Raw genomic sequence first — 24026 nt, 5'->3', positions numbered from 1 at the left:
AGCGCCTTGCCCTCTACAATGGGGCGGGTTCTGTTGGAGGCTTCAAGTCCTCTGCCAATGCGGCTATCCGTGGCCGTGGAGGTGGCGGCTCTCGCTACCGCGGGTGCAACAAGGGCAAGCCATCGGGCGGAGGCAACAGCGGCAACGGCAACTCCTCCAACAATGGCGATGGAGGCGGGTGGGCGGCCCTTCTACAACAACAACAGGGGTCGCCGCAACTCCTCTGGCAAGCCTCGCGCGGGCCCTGACGTCACGCGCTGTCAATTTTGTGGCAAGCCGGGCCACACAGCAAGGGACTGCTGGTGTCGTTTTGAGGAAGATGAGGAATCTTCCCAAGATGAGAAGATTGCAGCAGCGGCAGATGGCTCCTATGGAGTCGATACCAACTGGTATGTGGACAGCGGCGCGACAAACCACATTACAGGTGAGCTGGAGAAGGTGACCGTACGTGAGAAGTACCGTGGATAGGACCAAGTTCACGCTGCCAATGGAGAAGGTATGAGAATTAGTCACATTGGTAGTTCAGTATTTAAAACTCCCCATCGAAAAATCCATCTAAGAAGAATTTTGCATATTCCTAGTGCCTCAAAAAATCTCCTTTCCGTTCATCGCATTGCCCTTGATAACCATGTCTTCCTTGAATTTCACCCGTTTTTCTTTTTGATCAAGGATCAGGTCACGAAGAAAACCCTATATCGAGGTAGATGCATTCGAGGGCTTTACCCGTTGATTCCGGAGCTTAGGAGACTGAATAAACAAGCCTATGGTGTCACCAAAGTCTCGTCAACACGGTGGCATGATAGATTAGGGCATGCATCTTTTTCTTTGATCAATCATGTGCTTAGTGTCGGTGTCAAAACCGGCGGATCTCGGGTAGGGGGTCCCGAACTGTGCGTCTAAGGCGGATGGTAACAGGAGGCAGGAGACACAATGTTTTACCCAGGTTTGGGCCCTCTTGATGGAGGTAAAACCCTACGTCCTGCTTGATTAATATTGATGATATGGGTAGTACAAGAGTAGATCTACCACGAGATCGGAGAGACTAAACCCTAGAAGCTAGCCTATGGTATGATTGTATGTTGTCCTACGGACTAAAATCCTCCGGTTTATATAGACACTGGAGAGGTTTACACAAGGTCGGTTATAAAGGAGGAGATACACATATCCGTATTGCCTAGCTTGCCTTCCATGCCAAGTAGAGTCCCATCCGGACACGAGACGAAGTCTTCAATCTTGTATCTTCATAGTCTAACAGTCCGGCCAATGGAGATAGTCCGGCTGTCCGGAGACCCCCTAATCCAGGACTCCCACAGTAGCCCCTGAACCAGGCTTTCAAAGACGATGAGTCCGGCGCACAGTATTGTCTTCGGCATTGCAAGGCGGGTCCCCCCTCCGAATATACCACGGAAGAATTTGAATATAAAGATAGTGTCCGACCCTGCAAAATAAGTTCCACATACCACCGTAGAGAGAATAATATTTCCACAAATCCAATTTGCTGACTTGTTTTGGCAACACGACATTATGTCACGGCCCAGTGATTATTCGAACTGTTTCCTTTAACTAGCCCCGCACATAACGCGAGGCAGTTTTTTGACACGTCTTGTCAAAGCAGAGATCGTGTCCCCTTATCACGGGATTCTCATCAATACGGGTGTGGGTAACCCAACCGCACCATCGGTTACGGTGCTTGGGGGACAAGCGAGTTTTACCAAGCTAGTGGGGACGCATAGTTTCGTCCGCCCATATAAAGGGATAAGGATTTACCTTTTCATCCACGCCTTCTTCCTCCTTTGCTCATCCACCTTCGCACACTCGAGCTCCAGGGCCCAAGTTCGCATTTCCCACCTCGACCTTCTCCAACCATGTCTGGAGCGGGAGGTAGGTGGATGGTCTCCTCCGTCACGGAGGGACACGTCAAGAAGCTGGGGAGAGCCGGATACTTGCCCGACGGCATCGCGCACCGGCTCACAGAGGAGGGGCAGCTCATCCCCACCCCCATGCCCCATGAGAGGGTGGTGTTCCTCACCCATTTCCTCCGCGGACTGGGATTTCCTCTCCACCCATTTGTCCGGGGGCTCATGTTCTACTACGGCCTGGATTTCCACGATCTGGCCCCGAACTTTATCCTCAACATCTCGGCATTTATCGTCGTGTGCGAGGCTTTCCTCCGCATCAAGCCCCACTTCGACTTATGGCTGAAGACTTTCAATGTCAAGCCGAAGGTAGTGAGCGGCCGCCAGGAGGAGTGCGGAGGCTCCATGGTGGGCAAGATGTCCAATGTCACATGGCTCGAGGGCTCCTTCGTGGAGACCATAAAGGGGTGGCAATCGGGGTGGTTATACATCACCGAGCGGCGTGACCCTACATGGGTAGCGTCCCCCGAGTTCCGATCTGGCTTCCCCACACGGCTCACCTCCTGGCAAGAGAAGGGCCTGTCCTGGGGTAGTCCGGGAGAGCTGACCGGACTCCAAACATGTATTCAAAACATGGTGAACAAGAAGCTCAAACTCGTCAACGTAGTCCAGGTCATGCTCCACCGCCGGATCCTCCCGTGCCAACAACGGGACTTCAACTTGTGGGAGTTCGACCCGGGCAGCACCAAACTCTGAACAGGCTCTTTGACACAACTCACGAAGATGCCTAGAGGGTGCTGTTCAAGAGTGCCGAGGCCCCCCCTCCCATTACCGAGGATCGCGGATTCAGCGCGAAGCGCCAAGCCAATGCGGTAGGCTGCTTTACCTCTCACAAGATACTTATTTTTTATAGATTGACTCCATGCGGGATCTAAACTCCCGTACCTTTGACAGGTCTGGCAGGAGACGGTCGGACAGATCAACTATCCGGCTCCTTTGCCCGAAGGCCCAGCAGACGCTCTTCTGGCGAAGATGCTGACTCCGGCTCCTTATACGGTGCCGGAGAAGACCAAGAAGGCCAAGGGAACCCGAAAGAGTTCCCGACGCCAGGCATCGTCAGACTTACCGTCTGAGGACTTCACGGTGCAATCCTCCCCTGAAGACGAGCAGGCAGAAGAAGATGCTCCCCCTCCAGATGGGGGAGACAAGAAAAGGAAGGCCGCCCCAACTGGGGAGGCCAAAGGGTCCAAGAAGGGGAGAACTCTCCTTCCGGGCTACTCTACCACCACCGCCGGTGGCGAAGACGAGTGGCTGCCCAGGGCCAAGCCCCTGGGGAAGTCGTAAGTATTCGGATACCAGAGTAAGTCATAGTATTCCTTTGTCGCACTACTTCACCTAACGCCGAAATATGATTATGCAGGCCGCCCCGAGCCTGTATCGATGTATCATTGGATGGCTCCTTGGGTTCGTCGGATATGGATAGCGATCCAGTCCCGACCGCCACCTCCCCTCATCCTACGGACGACACCGAGGTGCTATCTCACGAGGCACCGGGTCAAGGGGAGACAGTCCCGGAGGCGCCTCAAGGTGGCCTCCCGGACTCCGGGAGCCGAGGGGACAAGGCCCCTGAGAGCTCCGAGTTTGGTCCTCAGCCGAACACCGCGTCGGAACCTCCAGTGGTTCCGGACTCGGGCGGGCAGCCTCCTTCTAAGAGGGGCGAGACGCCTGTACCGGTGACCTCTGTCCATCCAGAGGCGCCGGACAATCTACTGGAAGCGCTTCGCAGCGCTTCCATCGACGAGGAGCACCGCACTATCATGAGTGCGGTGATCCAGAAGGTTCAGTCCGCCAAGAGCGGATTGACTGAAGCCTGTGCCAGCCTTCTAACAGGCTTTGAGGTAAGTGTTTAAAATATAGGAAAATATTACTGCATAGACAGTAGCCCCTGATGCTCTGTTCGGTGGTCACAAAGAGAAGCCGAACAGAGGATCAAACAATATCGCAGGAGTCTAATATGAGTATGTCAATATGCATATGCAGGCTTCGCTGTTGGCGTCCGCCGCACTGACTGCGGAGGTCGCCGTACTGAAGCAGGACCTTAAAGGGTCCCAGGACGAGCTCGGCCTTGCCAAGAGGCAGCTCGAGGAGAACAAAGGTAAGTAGTACCTAGTCTGTGGATATGTATAAAAAGAGTGCAATTGCACAATGACAGGATCATCATGAATTTGCCAGGGGCCACGACCGAAGTGGCGACCCTAAAGCAAGCATTGTCCGAGGCCAAAGATAAAGCGGCCAAGGAGCGCACCGAGCGAGAAAAGCAAGAGGCTCGGGTGGGCGAGGTGCAACAAGAGCTCCAGGCTCTCGTGACGAAGCACGAGGCGTTGGAGCTTGACTCGAAGATGCGGGAGTCTGAGCTTTCTGCGGCCCTCGAGAGTGCAAAAAGTGCCAAGGCCGAAGCCCAAAAGGCCCTCTAGGAGATCGACACAATGAAGAAGATAGCGGCGGGTAAGGCATTCTATATCCAGAGCAAGCATGTAAAAGTAAATTACTGATTACTTACCTGAATTCGGAGCTCTCCAGGAGCATTCGCGGATTTGCCACGCAGCGTGTCGGATGCCGCGCAGTTTTACCAGGCTGAGGAGGGAAGCTCAACGGAGAAGTTGTTCTGGTCTCAGTATACTGGGACCGAACACCCGATGCCTCTGAGCGACCAGCTAAAGCAGTTGGTCAAGCTGCACAAGGCGGCCGAACAGGCCATGAAGGGCCTTGTAGTCCGGTTGTGGCCTGGCGACACCCTTCCGAATAGCTACTTCGGCCTGGTGAGGCGGCTTGTGAATGCCTGCCCACGACTGGAGGTCGTCAAGCGATCCGTCTGCATCGAAGGTGCACGCCGGGCTTTCGCCCGTGTGAAGGTGCAGTGGGCCAAGCTAGACGTCGTGAAGCTGATCAAGGAAGGACCGCCGCAGGGCAAGGAGCATCGCACCCCCGAAATTTATTATGAGGGTGTCCTGAAGGGTGCCCGTCTTGTAGCGAATGAATGTTCAAAGGATGTAATATTTGAGTAGACTTGCTCGTGTGATCCTGTATGGTGAAAACTTGTTTCATATGCGCTATGCAACGCTTGTGTGAATTTAAAATATTACCTTCTGTTTGGCTGTTTATCCAATCTGAGAGATGGCTAGTCCTCGGCTTCTGCCCCCATGCCACGAGTGCTGGGGTGTTTGGGATAAACCTGAGCACTCTTGTTCCCATGTTTGGGTCCTTCGAGGGAGGTGCTCAGCACAACGAACAAGGCAACCGGACTAATAATGCTTTATCACTCTCACTTAGCCATAGAATTCTATAATTTTAAATTTCGGCGAAGCCCCTGGTATGCGGAAGGCCGAATTCGGGGCGCGATACAAGCCTTTAAGTCGGACAGGGCCGGCCCCTCGCTCTAAGCGACATAAGTCTTTAGGGACTCGAAAATCTCGCCGAACAGCGACCAGTCTCTCGCCTTATCATGACAGTCAGTTTTAGCTTTCTCTACTGAGGTGCTAAGCCCAGCAGAACCGGGGCATAATCGCAATAGTTCTCCTAGCGCTACCTTAGCCGATAGAGCGGAATGTATGGTACCAAAACATAGGAGCCGAGCGAACCCAACATTTGACCAAAGACATGATTCGGAGCTGATGCATATAATGCTATAAGTTCGGGGTGCCGCACTTGTGAAAGTGTTCGGATTTTTCACACCATATTGTGGGGTACGAAAGCCCCTGGTGTATTGGCCGTACCAAAGTGTACGGTTGCAAGGCATTGTTAATGAACACAAATATATATAACAAGAATGCAATAATAGTCGTGATGTTATGCATTGTTTATTCAAAAAGGTGCGTTAAAGCAGAATGATACAGATAGTGCGATAGGCAAAGAGTAGGACTATGTCCCTTCCAAGGGCAAGCTGAGGAATAGTATTAAATCAAATATTTCGCTCGTTATTGTAATCCACCTGGGAATTCTGTGGTGTGACGTAGCTTTCTGCCTCCTTGGTTGCTGCATCATGTGTTCGGCAATAGTGCTGCCGGATAGGGTTTCCAGAGATTAAGGTCCTGAAAAAGAGAAAAATAACCAAACAAGAAGCCCCTAATGCGGTTTAAGCCGCGTCTTGGGGCGTGCCGCAGTTGTGCCCCCCTCCCCGCCTGTGCCCCTGGTATTTTTAATGCGTAATTATGTACGCGTGGCATGAGTTTCACCGTTTGGCTGGGACTGGGGTGGGGGCCGCATTGCTACGTGAGCTCAGATCGCGCCAGGCGATCTAGTTGCCGATTGCTCCGAGCACGCTTGAAGGTGTCCGGGTCTTGAAACGCCGAACTAGTGGATTGCCTTGAGAGGCTGCTTTGCACTTCTGCTGTGAGGGCCGCGGTGTGCTCCTCTGTTCGGAGAGAGTGCTCTGTGTTTCCACTGACTGTAATAACCCCGCGAGGTCCTGGCATCTTGAGCTTGAGGTATGCGTAATGCGGTACCGCATTGAATCTCGCAAATGCGGTTCGCCCGAGCAGTGCATGATAACCACTGCGGAACGGGACTATATCGAAGATTAACTCTTCGCTTCGGAAGTTATCCGGGGATCCGAAGACCACTTCCAGTGTAATTGAGCCTGTGCAATGGGCCTCTATGCCTAGAATGACGCCTTTAAAGGTCGTTTTTGTGGGTTTGATCCTTGAGGGGTCTATACCCATTTTGCGCATTGTGTCCTGATAAAGCAGGTTCAGGCTGCTGCCGCCATCCATAAGGACTCGAGTGAGGTGAAATCCATCAATGATTGGGTCCAGAACCAGTGCTGCGAATCCACCATGACGGATACTAGTGGGATGGTCCCTGCGATCGAAAGTGATCGGATAGGAGGACCATGGGTTGAACTTTGGGGCGACTGGCTCCAGCGCATATACGTCCCTGAGCGCACGCTTCCGCTCCCTCTTGGGGATGTGGGTTGCGTATATCATGTTCATCGTCCACACTTGTGGGGGAAACATCTTCTGTCCTCCGGTGTGTGGCTCCCGGGGATCCTCCTCGTCATCGCTATGTGGCCCCTTGTCCTTGTTTTCGGCAATTAACTTACCGGCCTGCTTGAACACCCAACAATCCCTATTGGTGTGATTGGCAGGCTTGTCTGGGGTACCATGTATTTGACACAAGCGATCGAGTATACGGTCCAAGCTGGACGGACCCGGCGTACTTTGTTTGAATGGCTTTTTCCGCTGACCGGGTTTAGAGCCTTTGAATCCGGTATTGACTGTCGTATCCTCGGTACTATCGCTATTAATGTGGCGCTTATGTTTGTTGCGACATGACCTGCTATTGCCGTCCTTGGTATCTGAAGTACCATGGTTCTTTGATATGTTATTACTGCGAGCCAGCCAGCTGTCTTCTCCCGCATAAAAGCGGGTCATGAGTGTTGTGAGGGCTGCCATAGATTTCGGCTTTTCCTGACCAAGGTGCCGGGCTAGCCATTCGTCGCGGATGTTGTGTTTGAAAGCTGCTAGGGCCTCTGCATCCGGACAGTCGACGATTTGATTTTTCTTTGTTAGGAACCGAGTCCAGAATTGCCTGGCCGATTCTTCTGGCTGCTGAATTATGTGGCTCAAGTCATCGGCATTTGGTGGCCGCACATAAGTGCCCTGAAAGTTGTCGAGGAATGCGGCTTCTAGATCTTCCCAACAGCTAATGGACTCTGCTGGCAAGCTGTTAAGCCAATGCCACGCTGATCCCTTGAGCTTTAGTGGGAGGTATTTGATGGCGTGTAAGTCATCACCGCAGGCCATGTGGATATGGAGGAGGAAATCCTCGATCCATACCGCGGGATCTGTTGTGCCGTCGTATGATTCAATATTTACAGGTTTGAAACCTTCTGAGATTTGATGATCCATTACTTCGTCTATGAAGCATAAGGGGTGTGCGGCGCCTCTGTATTGGGCTATATCGCGACGCAGCTCGAATGGGTCTTGCCCACTGTGTTCGGCCCGACCGGATTTGCTTTTACTGTATCCGGCGTGGCATTTATCGTCTCGCAGAGTGGCGCGCCCTCGTGATCCGTAGATCGATCTTGCATGCTTTGCTTTGTCCTCCAATATGTCTTGCAGGTCTGGCGTATCTCCCCATGCCTTTTTATTTGAATGGAGTCGGGGTGCAGGCTGAGTTTTTGGCTGGAATGCCTCTCTATTGCGGCCACAAGGTGGCCGATCAGCCGCGTCATACGCTTCTTCCTCCAGTCAGGGTAGCAACCTGCACTTTGGGTAACTCTTGGAGGGGCGCTCGAGTTTATATTCCTTGGCCACGAGGACTTCAGTCCATCTGTCAGCTAGTAGATCCTGATTAGCTTGAAGCTGCTGCTGCTTTTTCTTAAGGCTATTTGTCGTGGCTATAAGCCGGCGTTTGAAGCGCTCTTGTTCGACGGGATCCTCTGGCACAGCGAATTCGTCGTCGCCGAGGCTTGCCTCGTCTTCGGAGGGGGGCATGTAATTATCATCCTCCTCCTCTCCATCTTCCGCTCTCTCAGGAGGGCTAGCTCCTCCATCCTCCTGCTCTAAATCTTGCTGGAGGGGATTGTTGTTGTCTTCGGCACTATCTGGAGTATTATTATCTCCTGTGCCGGTATCACCACTTTTGCTTTGGCGGGACTTAGAGTGGCGCCGCTGACGTTGGCGCTTGGGTTGCTTCGTGGAGGGGTCATCCTCCGCTATCTCGTCGCCATTGCCTTCTTTGGGTGTATCCACCATGTATATATCGTATGATGAGGTGGCTGTCCAGTGCCCCGTGGGCAGTGGTTGCTCATCGTCTCCCGCATCGTCGTCCATACTGTCGATGTCTTCGGAGTTGAAGTCGAGCATGTCGGTTAAGTCATTGACAGTGGCTACTAAGTGGGTGGTGGGTGGGCCGCGAATTTCTTCGTCGTCCGCATCCCAGTCCTGCCGGACATAGTTCAGACAGGATCCTCCTGATAAGGAGAGAGACCTTAATGAGTTCAGTATGTCGCCAAAGGGTGAGTGCTGAAAAATATCCGCGGAGGTAAACTCCATGATCGACGCCCAATCAGATTCGATAGGAACGGGCGCAGGCGGTTTGGAGTCCGTGGCCGGAGAAGGATCCGACAGTTTAACAACACGGCTCTCGTGCAAGGTAAGGTCTATGTTTGGCTCAATCGCCGCTGAGGGTAAGGCCTCCGTGGCGGGGTCCATTCCCCCGTCCATGGACGGTGCAACTGGCTCTGAATTGAGGGTCGGAGCGGCTGCCTGTGCGATCTCCTGAGCACTGTCCGATGGTAGAGCTAAATCGTACTCATCGTGACCGCGTGACGCACAAGGCAGAGGCTCAAATCCGTCAAAGATCAAGTCTCCACGGATATCGGCCGTGTAGTTTAAGCTTCCAAACCTGACCTGGTGGCCAGGGCTGTAACTTTCAATCTGCTCCAGATGGCCAAGCGAATTGGCCCGCAATGCAAAGCCGCCGAACATGAAGATCTGTCCGGGGAGAAAAGTCTCACCCTGGACTGCATCGCTATCAATGATAGTAGGAGCCATCAAGCCTAACGGCGACGACACAGAGGAACTCTCAATGAAAGCACCAATGTCGGTGTCAAAACCAGCGGATCTCGGGTAGGGGGTCCCGAACTATGCGTCTAAGGCGGATGGTAACATGAGGCAGGGGACACAATGTTTTACCCAGGTTCGGGCCCTCTTGATGGAGGTAAAACCCTATGTCCTGCTTGATTAATATTGATGATATGGGTAGTACAAGAGTAGATCTACCACGAGATCGGAGAGGCTAAACCCTAGAAGCTAGCCTATGGTATGATTGTATGTTGTCCTACGGACTAAAATCCTCCGGTTTATATAGACACCGGAGAGGTTAGGGTTACACAAGGTCAGTTACAAAGAAGGAGATACACATATCCGTATTGCCTAGCTTGCCTTCCACGCCAAGTAGAGTCCCATCCGGACACGAGACGAAGTCTTCAATCTTGTATCTTCATAGTCTAACAGTCCGGCCAATGGAGATAGTCCGGCTGTCCGGAGACCCCCTAATCCAGGACTCCCACACTTAGGAAAAATAAGCTCCCTTTTGTTGGTGAGCGTAGTAGTGAAACAATTTGTGATTCATGTCAACGTGCTAAGAGTCATCAATTACCTTATCCAGTGTCTACAAGTGTTTCTACCAAACCTCTCCAACTTATATTTTCTGATGTTTGGGGGCCTGCCCCTACCTCAGTTGGAAGACACTCTTATTATGTTAGTTTTATCGATGACTACAACAAATACACATGGATCTATCTTCTTAAGAAACGATCCGATGTGTTTCAAGTGTTTCACAACTTTCAAGCACTTGTAGAAAGAAAATTTGATTGCAAAATCCTTGCTCTCCAATCTGATTGGGGAGGAGAATACAGAAATCTAAACTCATTCTTCCAACAAATTGGCATATCTCACCATGTGTCTTGTCCTCATACTCATAGCAGAATGGCTCTGCTAAGCGTAAGCATAGGCACATCGTTGAAGTGGGTCTTGCCTTGCTTGCTGCTGCGTCCATGCCACTAAAGTTCTGGGATGAAGCGTTTCTTACCGCCGTTCATCTTATTAACATATTGCCTAGTCGGGTCATCAACAATGAAACTCCGGTAGAACACTTGCTTCACACCAAACCCGACTATACTTCCTTAAGAGTGTTCGGGTGTGCATGTTGGCCCAATCTTCGCCCATACAATAATCGCAAGCTCATGTTTAGATCAAAACAATGTGTTTTTCTGGGTTACAGTCCACAACACAATGGTGTAAAATGCCTGGATGTGTCTACCGGACGTGTATACATCTCCCGTGACGTTGTGTTTGATGAAACTGTTTTCCCTTTGCACATCTACATCCAAATGCCGGTGCCCTTCTCCAAAAAGAGATCCTATTTTACCATCTCATCTCACCGGCGTTGCCCATGGGGACGAATTAAATACTGATGATCCATTATTGACTAATCCTCTTACTAATGGTGAACATGAGTGTTGTGATGAAACATAAAAACGGTGCAGAAAATGCTGAAGAAATTGATCAAAATCAATATTTTATGCGTCCTGGACAAAGCAATAGCAGTGCAGAGGCGAATCAGCCTCGGGATCACAGCATGGCAGTCTAGGGATCCTCTCCCTGCAGGTCTACCCCGCAATCTCCTACGGGATCCGTGCCAGGTGCAGCAGATCGGTCCGCCCCGGCACTTGTGCCGCGTCACGACGCCAATGGCGGCTCGGTGCGCCCCTCCGCTCCGCACCACTTGTCGCCTGCCGCGTGGCCTGGGTGATTCGGCAAGGCACGGAAACCCGTCCGGATCTGGCTGGGGCCGTGCCATCATCAGCTCATCATGAGCCTGCGGCGGATGTGGGGGCTGGTGCGGGATCCTCTGCGCCTATTCCCTCTCGCTCACTGCCTGCTGTAGCCACAGAAGATCCACCGCGTCGCCCCAGCCCGACAGGTCGCCATCAGGATCCACAGCCGATCCTGCTACGAGATCTCCTAAGCAGTCAGCGGGATCTTCTGCGCCAACTTCTTCACCATTACGAACAAGGCTTCAAAGGAGAGTAACTCAACCCAAAAATTATAAAAGCATAGTAAAATTTGGTCCTGCATGTACCACAGATGAACCAAGTACTGTTGCTGAAGCCTTGAGTGATACACGGTGGAAGAAGGCTATGCAAGAGGAGTACGTGGCGCTTCAGAAAAAGTAAAACCTGGCACCTGCATGTCGAGGTAAAAACGTGATTGATTGCAAGTGGGTCTACAGAATTAAGAGAAAATCTGATGGAACCATAGATCGTTATAAAGCTAGACTCGTTGCAAAAGGTTTCAAGCAATAGTATGGCATAGACTATGAGGACACCTTTAGTCCTGTTGTGAAGGTTGCTACTATTCGTCTTGTTTTGTCTATTGTTGTGTCTAGGGGATGGAGTCTACGTCAACTTGATGTACAGAATGCGTTCCTTCATGGCGTTCTGGAAGAGGAAGTGTTCATGCGACAACCTCCTGGGTTTGAGGACAAAAACAAACCCTTCCATGTGTGCAAACTTGATACTGCTTTATATGGACTGAAGCAAGCTCCTAGGGCATGGTATTTCAGATTGAGCTCAAAACTTCAAACACTTGGGTTTAATCCTTCTAAGTCTGACACCTTATTGTTTATTTACAATAAGTCAAATACCTCCATATTTGTCCTAATATATGTTGATGGTATTATCGTCACGAGTTCATCAAATGAGGCTGTTACAGGACTGCTAAAGGATTTAAACTCTGAGTTTTCTCTTAAGGATCTAGGAGACTTGCATTATTTTCTTGGGATTGAAGTTAAGAAGAATGGAGATAGTCTTCACTTATATCAAGAAAAGTATGCAACTGATCTTGTAGCCAGAGCAAGGTTGCAGGGCTGTAAGCCAGCTCCAACACCTTTATCCAGTGCAGAAAAGTTATCCTTGTCAGAAGGAGACCTCTTGAATCAAGAGGACAGCACCAGGTATAGAAGTATGGTTGGTGCACTACAGTACTTAACTCTGACTAGACCTGATATCTCTTTTGCTGTCAATAAAGTATGCCAATTTCTTCATGCACCCACTACAGTACATTTGACAGCTGCAAAACGCATACTCAGATATGTTAAAGATACCTTGAGCCTCGGATTAACATTCAGCAAGTCATCATCAACTCTTGTCAGTGCATTCTCTGATTCTGACTGGGCATAGGCGCTCAATAGGTGGTTTTGCAGTTTTCTTTGGTCCTAACTTAATCTCTTGGTGTGCAAAGAAACAAGCTACTGTATCCAGGTCTAGTACAGAAGCTGAATATAAAGCATTGGCTAATGCCACGACAGAAATCATTTGGGTTCAGTCCTTGTTGAGAGAGCTTGGTATACGTTGCAAGCAAGCTCCATGTTTATGGTGTGACAATCTTGGTGCTACATACCTTTCTGCTAATCCTGTTTTTCATGCAAGGACCAAACACATCAAAATTGATTTCCACTTTGTCAGAGAAAGAGTTGCTGCCAAGAAATTGGACATTCGGTTTATTCACTTTCAAGATCAGGTTGCAGATGGTTTTACCAAAGCCTTATCTACAAGAAGTTTTGAAGAGTTCAAACGTAATCTCAACTTGACCAAGTTGTGATTATGGGAGGGTGTTAAACGTGATATGCAAGACGTACTGGTCCCACCTAGGCCGAACTAGGTTAGTTAGAGATAGAGTTAGGCAATATTCTTGTAACCTCTTTCATCTCTATCTTCTCTCTTTAACTTGGTTCTCAAGATGTAATCTCAACAGCCTGTATGCATATCTCAGGGATACGCCCCTGCCTATATAACACGAAACCGTCGCCTCCAACGAGGTACGACGTTCATCGATAGTTTACACCATGCATAATGCCCAAATGAATGACCATATTACTCAGTTCACACTGCACACACTTGTGCTTCTGTTCATGGCTTGCCTTGTTCAACAACTCCGCAGCGAGGTAGGAATAGCTCATACTATACTGTGTGATTTCATACAATACAAGGTGAAACAAACTATATGTACAATTGCATTTTTGCTTGTCTAATGAACGAGGGAAATGAGGTTGTGCTCACTTTGTGAGGTGAGGATGGTTTCATATGGGGCAGGGGTGCTGCGGCACGGGGCTGCTGGAGATGGGGGCCATGTGCACCGGCCTGCTGCCGCAGTGCAAGTCGCCGGCGCAGTACATGTTCTTCGACGCCGTGCACCCCACGCAGGCCGCCTACAAGGCCGTTGCCGGCCAGATCATCAAGACCCACATCGCGCAGTTCAAAAACTAGTGAGATGTGAGTTCTAGTTCTGCAGCTTCGGCTGCGCACGTAGATGATAGAGGAATTAAGCTCGTAGATAGAGTAGATACAGGATTGCTACCAAAGTAGATTAGATATTACTACAGTTCAGTCGAATGTCCTTCAGACATACAGATAGTATCACTAAATTGGTTTGGCACTTTACTGTGATTATTCAGATAGAGTTTAGACTTCAGATCAGCTTCTAGTCATAATAGCAGATTGGATTGGTTCAGATTTTTTTTTCCCATGAATTTGATAGTATCACTAAATTGGTTTGGCACTTTACTAAGCATAAAAATAAGCATAATACTGAAACGCTCATCATCGATTCGCATGTGGATGCATCCACCTTTTGCCTTAGTTATGAGTCTGAATTAACTCCCATATTTTCATCAAAACGAGATAGTTGGTCAGCAAACTCCAAAAAAAAAACCTCTCTAGATTTTCCGCAAATTCAGAGTCCCGTCATCAGCTGCTACTTCATTGTTAGCCCTAAGAAACCTGAAGTTAAAGATAAAAGCCATTCGGCAGGTGTGAATATAAAGAGAATGCGCCATTGGGAAAAAAGAGATAGAAAAATCAAAGTATGATTTGCATACTGACAGCGAGATTGCGGCAAGAAAAATCAGGCTCCTAGATGAGCATGGACTGGTGATCAGTTTGTACGGTGTTGATATTTCAGCACAAGCTTGAGATTCAGGCTTGATCAATTGGTGTTGGTGATGATATTTCAGGAAAAGAAGAAAATGCTCAATTCTTGATATGTATGCTCAATTCACTGTAATCATCCAGATATAGTTCAGATCAGCTTCTACTCACAAATAGCAGACTGGATTGGATCGATTGCGATTGTCTTAACACATCCTCTCATCAGCCCTCTCCAAATGAAAATCAAAACTTGAAACTAAATAATTGGTTATCTCCATTCTAAACAATATAAGCCAGGAGGAGTGCAGCCTTCAAAACATGTTTTGCAGGTAAAATGAAGTGAATGGTAGATCAGGAAAAAAGGGGCAACTAGCCATAATATACAAAACTAGCAGTTTAATATATATTTTTGTTCATACAAAACCAAAATAATGGAAAGGAAAACCAAATGATCAGATTTTAAGTGTTCGAATTTTAGCTAAGCAACTAAAGAATATAAATAAGCACAGTACTGAAACGCTCATCATCAATTCGTCACATGCCTCATACAAATAAGTTCCTCACAAGTGAGTTAAACATGTGGATGCATCCACCTTTTGCCTTAGTTATGACTCTGAACTAACTCCTAGATTTTCCCCAAAACGAGATAAGTCACTTCCACAAACCCAAACATCTCCATATTTTCCGCAAATTCAGAGTCCCGCCATCAGCTGCTACCTCATTGTTAGTCTTAAGAAACCTGAAGATAAAGGACATGTAAAGATAATGCACCATAGCGAAAAAAGAGATGGAAAAATCAAAGTATGCCTCGATGACACGCATGTCTTGGCAGCGAGATTGCGGGAAAAAATAATTAGGCTCCGAGATGAGCATGCATTGGTGATCAGTTGGTGTTGGTATTTCACCACAAGCTTCAGATTCAGGCTTGATCTATTGGTGATGATATTTCAGGAAAATAATAAGAAAATGGTCAATTGGAAATTATGATGACACTTCAGCTTCAGATTCAGACTTGATCTATTGGTGATGATATAATGTGTTTCACAATATATAGTTCTGCACTTTATCTGTTTATCATGATAGCTAGTGCTGCAGACAGAAACCGCTTCTTTCTTCAGATAATGGAAGCTAGTTCAGAAAACACTATACTACTAGATGAAGGGTCCATGCTAAAAGACATGTTGATATTTGTTAGTAGAATTGCAAGTTGCTACCACAGGACTACGACTGGAGGAACAAGTTCAAGTTGCTAGCATTCAACAGAGCGGCCTGTGCCGATTGTTAGTTCGAGCATGCTTATAATAAATAAATATTAGTACTAGTTCCACTGCAACACTAACTTAGAACTTAACCAATTACAGGCTAACTTTAAAAACGACGACATTTCTATTTTACTGGAGGATGATGATATATAAGCAATACATACTAGTTGTGATTCGCAAAAGGAGCAGAACATTATTTCAACAGATCATAAACTGCATATAGACTGAGTAGGAGATATATCTAAGAAAATACAACATCCTAAACATGTGAACGGATGACATGCATCTAATAGTGGAGCAATATAAGCATGACATAGGAAACAGTACCAGAGATACATTGGATGGTAACTTTGTCACCTTCATTTCGCCTGCTGTTTGTCTGAACGAACCAAAACATCCGCCAGAGTCTTGTTTTTCGCGGTGTCCAAAGTCTTGTTCTTGCCTGCAAAAAGTTCGTTGATCAAGATACAAGAACTTGGAACATAACTATCTTATACTCATAAAATGTACAATGCATCTATGTACAACAGGAACATAAAATGTATCACCTGGAATTGTGCTAGACCAGAGAAACGACGGGAGCAGACATGGCAGATAAAAACCTGAACCCAACTGGCTTGCATCAAGAATCACAGAACCCTCGATCATCCTCTTGCGCATGTCCAAACTAACATGGATTTGGTCCACGCTGAGATGCAGAGCATCAGCGTTTAGTGGGTCGATAGCAGCAATCGAAGGCGTCGCCTTGGCATTGCCCCCATTGCGCCAGAGATCGGGAACAGACACCTGGTGCTCCAGTGTCCAGCGGCCGCTCTGGTGGTTGTCGAGCACGAAGGACCTGATGTGTAAGGGGTCGACCTCGGCGTAGCGCAGCCGGCCGGCGCTGACCCCCATGTGCCGGCGCTGCACAAGCTGCTCCATCTCTGTCTCGCCCTGTTGGTTCGGAAGCATGCTGTCAGGAGGGAGCTCGACGGGGCAGAGCTCGGGCCGGTCGCTGAAAGGGTCGACGCAGACGGCGCCCCAGCTCACGTCCACCCACCAGAGCCGGCCTCCGAAGTCCAGCACCTCGTGGCCCAGGTGCATCCGCCGCTGAGGCGGCAGCGGGGACGGCAGCACCTGCTCGTCCCAATCCCCTGTCTCGGAGGAGAACCGGCGCAGCAGGAGGCGCCGCCCGCCGTCGACCTCGGTGAGCTGAGCAGCGGCATACCTCTTGGGCGGCCCGTTGAGGCCATCGCCGTCGGCTTGGGTCAGGAGGCACATGCCCGCCATGCCGTCTGCAAACGTCAAGGTCTCCTCCTCCGGTTCCTCGAACTCCGGGAGGCGGAACAGCTGGCCGGATTGCAGACGAAGCGCGTGAACTTGCGGTAGAGGAGCTCCAAAGGGGCGACCTTGAGGAGCACCTCGGCGGGGAGGTCCAGGCCGGAGAGCGGGTGAGCCCTGTAGCGGGACTTGAGGGTGCCGAGGAGGAGGAAGCCGTGGGCGCTGGCGGCGAGGGCGCGGCTGCGGAGCATGTCGGAGTACACGCGGCCGTCCGGGGGAGGCTTCGACATGAAGGCCCGGCCGAAGATGGGGATGGTGACGTAGGAGACGACGGGGGCCCGGGCGAAGGAGAAGGAGATGCTGACGAGCACTGGTTCCCGCAGCTCTGAGGCTCTGACAATCAGGCTTTCTTTTCCATTGTCAGTTTAGCTTAGCTTCCTCGCGTGGCCTATGTCTGTCCCAACTGCCCAACTTTATGGACCGGCAATTTCTATCGTGGTAGTTGAACGAAAGATTCAAATCGGGGAGATGGGGCTCAAAGATTCAAATGGACCTCATTTTTTGATGCATTGTAAAATTAGTATAGAATGAGTCATCTACTCCCTGCGTCCCATAATATAAGAGCGTTTTTCACACTAGTGTAAAAAATGCTCTTATATTATGGGACGGATGAAGTATTTTGAAACAGAGAGAGTAGTTTTGGTGCTTCTACACCTAGACTAAACACGATCTCTCCCCACGATCGCCCATCTCGTCGAGGTAGCTGCATCAGTCTGAAAGGTTCAAATTGAGAAGGGGCTGAGACATTCAAGTGGGCTACTAGCGAGGTACAATCCATACTTTTTCCTTTGACTTTTATATTTAAATATATTATGTTTTTGAATCAAAGTCTAATTTATGTTTTTGTGCGGGTCAATTTATGTTTCATTTGCATGTTAGTCTTTCTTGCGACGAGGCCTTTGAAACAAGACCACTTTTGAATATCTTTTGATAAGTTTTAAAATCTTCATCAACTTTCAACTGTTCAAACTTGACTACAACGGAGAATGAATTCAACAAGTTTCAAATACTAAAACTTAAACCCACAATGTCGTGTTTCCTGCCGATGCCCGCGTCGATGCGTCATGCACCGACAAGTCCCGCAACGAGTCCCGCTTTAGTTATTTTTTATATGTATTTAAGTCATAGTGCGGCTCATTTTCTGCCTTGTATATGAATGAAATGTAGTTCGATGAATCATTTGTAGTTCTAGTTGAGTGAATCATTTTTAATTATATTTCAATGAATTTGCATCTTGTGCTTGGGTGGGGAATTGAAGAAGAAATAGTTAGCCAAGGACATATGGGTGCCATATGCAAGGAAATTTTGAAGGCCGTATTACATACTCCCTCCGTTCCTAAATATTTGTCTTTCTAGAGATTTCAACAAGTGACTACATACTAAGCAAAATGAGTGAATCTACACTCTAAATATGTCTATATACATCCGTTTTTTTAGAAAAGGTGGATGACCCCCGGCCTCTGCATCTGGGAGATGCATACGGCCACTTTATTGATTATTCTCGAGGACCGTACAAAGTATTACAACAATGTGCCTGAATCCATCATCTTGGCAACATATGCCGCTACTCCTATCCAATATGATGAAGGGGTGCTAGCTGGGCCACTACCCAAACCACTCACCTAAGTCTAACATCAAAAGCCGAAAGCCGAAACTCATTCGGAAGCTCCAACCGAGCCACATACCAGGTTTGGGGCACAATCCGGTCAGACGTACTCGTGTGTCATCTCCGCCATCTTCCACAGGTCTTCAGATCATATTGAGGCTTCTACCTTGTCTGGCCACTCTGCCATCGACGTCACCATGACGCCAGACAACAACCTCCTCCTGCGCGAGCCCATCTCCGCGCATCGGACACCGAGTCTCCACAGCGCCATGCCATCGATCTCCGCCGCCATCAATGTGTGAGATGAAGCACCGCTCCACCATCCCTCCAGCCATCACTTGCTCCAAAATGATGCCCCTAGAAGGGAAAGCGATAGAACGCAATCATCATCCGATCCGGAAGACCCAGATCTGGGGTTTCCCCCTGAGCACCCCAAGCCTGATGTTGCAGACTGCCGACGATGCCTCGACCATCGGCAGTAGCTCCACCAGACGAGTGTCGCATACGTCGCCGTAGCCTCCAAGATGAAGCTGACCAGAATGCATGTGTCGACACCGAACCGCCACCACTTCCACCGCCGCTTGAGCAACCCCTGAGCAACGCCTTCAGGAAGGAGCACGCCACCGTGGTGTCATCGTCGCTTGGAACAGGGGGGTCTGAGGTTTTCACTTGAGCTCCTGGGAGGGGTGGAAGGAAGGAGGTCCTCTCCGAAGCCTCCAACGAGGGAAGCAACACCCAAAGGCACTGCCATCGGAGTGGCCGCCACGCCGGCAAAGATATTCCCTCGGAACCCTTCCAGCCACCGGATCTGCAAGGCCAGCACCCAAGAATGGTGACGGAAGCCACCAAGGGCCAGATCCGCTGCAGATCGGAGTAGATCGGGGGTCGAGAACGAACATCACCATGGCCACCAACATCCAGCGAGGAACCGCCGCCGCAGCCGAAGCCCACCACCTCCCCGCCATCCACATGGCCAGGGAAGTGGCCCACCTATCCACGCCGGTGCCGCCTGCCGCCAGGCTGCGCCGCGTGCCACCAGCCAGGGCCGCCGCCATGGATCCGAGGCTCCCCGCCCTAGGAGGAGACGCCTGGATCCCCGCCGCCACCTTCATCAGTACCACGCGGCGGCGCCAGTGAGTACTGTTGGGGATCGTAGCAGAAATTTAAAGTTTTCTACGCATCACCAAGATCAACCTATGGAGTAATCTAGCAACAAAGGGAAGGGGAGTGCATCTACATACCCTTGTAGATCGCTAAGCGGAAGCGTTGCAAGAACACGGATGAGGTAGTCGTACTCGTGGCGATTCAAATCATGGTCGATTCCGATCTAAGCGTCGAACAACGGCGCCTCTGCGTTCAACACACGTGCAGCCCAGTGACGTCTCCCATGCCTTGATCCAGCAAGGAGAGAGGGAGAGATTGGGGAAGACTCTGTCCAGCAGCAGCACGACGACGTGGTGGTGGTGGAGGAGCGCGGTACTCCTGCAGGGCTTTGCCAAGCACTACGAGAGACGAGGAGGGAGAGAGGTAGGGCTGCGCCTTTGGGGGAGAGAGACTCGCGTGTTGGGCAGCCCAAAACCTCCACTATATATAGGGGAGGGGAGGGGCTGCGCCCCCACCTAGGGTTCCCTCCCTAGGGGTGGCGGCAGCCCCCAGATCCCATCTGGGTGGCGGCCAAGGGGGAGAGAGAGGGGGCGCACCTAGAGTGGGCCTTAGGGCCCATCTGCCCCTAGGGTTTGCCCCCTCTCCTCTTAAGGGCGCCTTGGTCCTTGGTGGGAGGCGCCCTAGCCCACCTAGGGGCTGGTCCCTTCCCACTCTTGGCCCACGAAAGCCTCCGGGGCTGGTGGCACCTCCCGGTGGACCCCCGGAACCCTTCCGGTGGTCTCGGTACATTACTGGTGATGTCCGGAACACTTCCGGTGGCCGAATCCATACTTCCTATATATCAATCTTTACCTTCGGACCATTCCGGAACTCCTCGTGACGTCCGGGATCTCATCCGGGACTCTGAACAACATTCACTAAAAGCATACATACTTTCCCTATAACCCTAGCGTCATCGAACCTTAAGTGTGTAGACCCTACGGGTTCGGGAATCATGCAGACATGACCGAGACATCTCTCTGGTCAATAACCAATAGCGGGATCTGGATACCCAAGTTGACTCCCACATGTTCCACGATGATCTCATCGGATGAACCACGATGTCAAGGATTCAATCAATCCCGTATACAATTCCCTTTGTCTACTGGTATGATACTTGCCCGAGATTCGATCGTCGGTATCCCGATACCTTGTTCAATCTTGTTACCGGCAAGTCTCTTTACTCGTTCCGTAACACATCATCCCGTGATCAACTCCTTGGTCACATTATGCACATTATGATAATGTCCTACGGTACTCCTGCAGGGCTTTGCCAAGCACTACGAGAGACGAGGAGGGAGAGAGGTAGGGCTGCGCCAAGAGAGAGATCAAATCATGTGTTGGGCAACCCCCAATACCTCAAGTATATATAGGGGAAGGGGAGGGGCTGCGCCCCCATATAGGGTTCCCTCCCTAGGGGTGGCGGCAGCCCCAAAACCCATCTAGGGTTGCGGCCAAGGGGAGGAAAAGAGAGGGGGGGCCCTAGGGTGGGCCTTAAGGCCCATCTGGACCTAGGGTTTGCCCCCTTCCCACTCTCCACGCGCCTTGGGCCTTGGTGGGGGGCGCACCAGCCCACCTGGGGCTGGTCCCCTCCCACACTTGGCCCACGCAGCCTTCTGGGGCTGGTGGCCCCACCTGGTGGACCCCCGGGACCCTCCCGGTGGTCCCGGTACCTTACCGGTGATGCCCGGAACACTTCCGGTGGCCAAATTGGGACTTCCCATATATAAATCTTTACCTCCGGACCATTCCAGAACTCCTCGTGACGTCCCGGATCTTATCCGAGACTCCGAACAACATTCCGTAACCACATACATACTTTCCCTATAACCCTAGTGTAGGATCGAAAGTATGTCTAGAGGGGGGGTGATTAGACTACTTGACCAAATAAAAACTTAATCTTTTCCCAATTTTAGTTCTTGGCAGATTTTAGCTATTGTAGGACAAGTCAAGCAATCATCTCACAATTCAAGCAAGCATGCAAAGAGTATATTGGCAGCGGAAAGTAAAGCATGCAACTTGCAAGAATGTAAAGGGAAGGGTTTGGAGAATTCAAACGCAATTGGAGACATGGATGTTTTTCCCGTGGTTTGGATAGGTGGTGCTATCCTACATCCACGTTGATGGAGACTTCAACCCACAAAGGGTAACGGTTGCACGAGTCCACGGAGGGCTCCACCCACAAAGGGTAACGGTTGCGCGAGTCCACAAAGGGCTCCACCCACGAAGGGTCCACGAAGAAGCAACCACCCACAAAGGGTCCACGAAGTAGCAACCTTGGCTATCCCACCATGGCCATCGCCCACACAGGACTTGCCTCACTAGCGGTAGATCTTCATGAAGTAGGCGATCTCCTTGCCCTTACAAACTCCTTGGTTCAACTCCACAATCTTGTCGGAGGCTCCCAAGTGACACCTAGCCAATCTAGGAGACACCACTCTCCAAGAAGTAACAAATGGTGTGTAGGTAATGAACTCCTTGCTCTTGTGCTTCAAATGATAGTCTCCCCAACACTCAACTCTCTCTCATAGGATTTGGATTTTGTGGAAAGAAGGTTTGAGTGGAAAGCAACTTGGGGAAGGCTAGATATCAAGATTCATATGGTAGGAATGGAATATCTTGGTCTCAACACATGAGTAGGTGGTTCCCTCTCAGAACATATGAGTTGGAATTGTGTATGTGTTCTGATTGCTCCCTCAACGAATGAAGAGGAGGTGGAGGGGTATATATAGCCTCCACACAAAATCCAACCGTTACACACAGTTTTCCAATCTCGGTGGGACCGAATCAACAAACTCGGTCAGACCGAAAATGTAAACCTAGTGACCGTTAGAGATTTTCGGTGGGACTGACATGCAACTCGGTAGGACCGATATGGTTAGGGTTTGGGCATAACGAAATCTCGGTGAGACCGATTACACAAACTCGGTGAGACCGAATTTGGTAATTAGCTAACTAGAGAGTTGGTCAGGCAAACTCGGTGGGACCGATTTGCTCTTTCGGTGAGACCGAAAAGTTACAAAAAGGAAACACTGAATTTACATTGCAATCTCGATGGGACCGATCCGCTCTTTCGGTGAGACCAAAAAGTTACAAAAGGGAAACAGAGAGTTTGCAATCCCATCTCGGTGAGACCGAGATCCCTATCGGTAGAACGAATTGCTAGGGTTTGGCAGTGGCTTATGACAAGTGAAACTCGGTGGCGCCGGATAGAAAGAATCGGTAGGACCGAGTTTGGCTTAGGGTTTAGGTCATATGTGGATATGGGAAAGTAGTTGAGGGTTTTGGAGCATATCACTAAGCACATGAAGCAAGAGGCTCATTAAGCAACACCTCATCCCTCCTTAATAGTATTGGCTTTTCCTAAAGACTCAATGTGATCTTGGATCACTAAAATGTAAAATGAAGAGTCTTGAGCTTTTGAGCTTGAGCCAATCCTTTGTCCTTAGCATTTTGAGGGTTCTACTTTCACATCCATGCCATGCCAATCATTGAGCTTTCCTAAAATAGTCATCTTGGAATAGCATTAGCTCAATGAGCTATATGTTGTTATGAATTACCAAAACCACCTAGGGATAGTTGCACTTTCAATCTCCCCCTTTTTGGTAATTGATGACAACATATAGATCAAAGCTTCGACAGATGATAATAAACATGAAATATATCGTCGCTTTGAGAAGTATGTGACAAGTAAGAGCTCCCCCTAAATTTGTGCATATTTAAAATTTGCTTTGGACTGCAAATGCACAAAGAGTTAGAGTCATGGGATACTCTTCCATGTCACATACATGTTGGTGGAGCGCTTAAAATGATAAGAATGAAATACATGCACTCATCACCAAGAATAGTGAATGATCACATAAGATAGATAAGATGATAATATTAAGCAAACATTAAGTGTAGCTTATGATCAAACACATGATCATCAATGTCTCACGAGCAATGACATAGTATCTCAAGCACTCAAAAGAAAATAAAGTTCGAAAAACCACCAAATAAAGCAAGAGAGAAACAAGCAGCACTCTCTCTCTCGAAGCCTATGATCTATACATTTTTCTCCCCCTTTGGCAACAAGTTACCAAAAAGTTCCTAGAAAATGCATAGTGCTAGATCGACACTCAGGCTTGATCTTCTGGTGGTGGTGGAGTCCGGAGCACTCCAAGGACGAAGCCTTCTGTAGACGTGGTCGGAGTCGAGGCTGAAGTAGATGCTGGAGCTGGTGGAACTGAGGCTGTAGCTGGTGCAGACGTGGTGGCTCTGGGGTCAACAACTGGCACGGCAGACGACCTCGGACCTCGTGGCACTCTGGCAAAGGCATCAGTTGTAGTCTTGCCTCTCCTCTCCTG

At 49.6% G+C, this 24026-nt stretch overlaps 1 pseudogene; it reads right to left on the bottom strand.

The window, feature by feature from the left end:
- Nucleotides 1-14725: 14725 nt before the first annotated feature.
- Nucleotides 14726-18667, bottom strand: LOC119354166 (annotated as a pseudogene).
- Between the last annotated feature and the right edge of the window lie 5359 nt (nucleotides 18668-24026).

The sequence above is a fragment of the Triticum dicoccoides genome, chromosome 1A (assembly GCF_002162155.2).
Source record: "Triticum dicoccoides isolate Atlit2015 ecotype Zavitan chromosome 1A, WEW_v2.0, whole genome shotgun sequence".
Classification (NCBI taxonomy): Eukaryota; Viridiplantae; Streptophyta; class Magnoliopsida; order Poales; family Poaceae; genus Triticum; species Triticum dicoccoides.
Note: the sequence above shows the minus strand (reverse complement) of the source record. Positions and strands in the feature narration are given on the sequence as shown.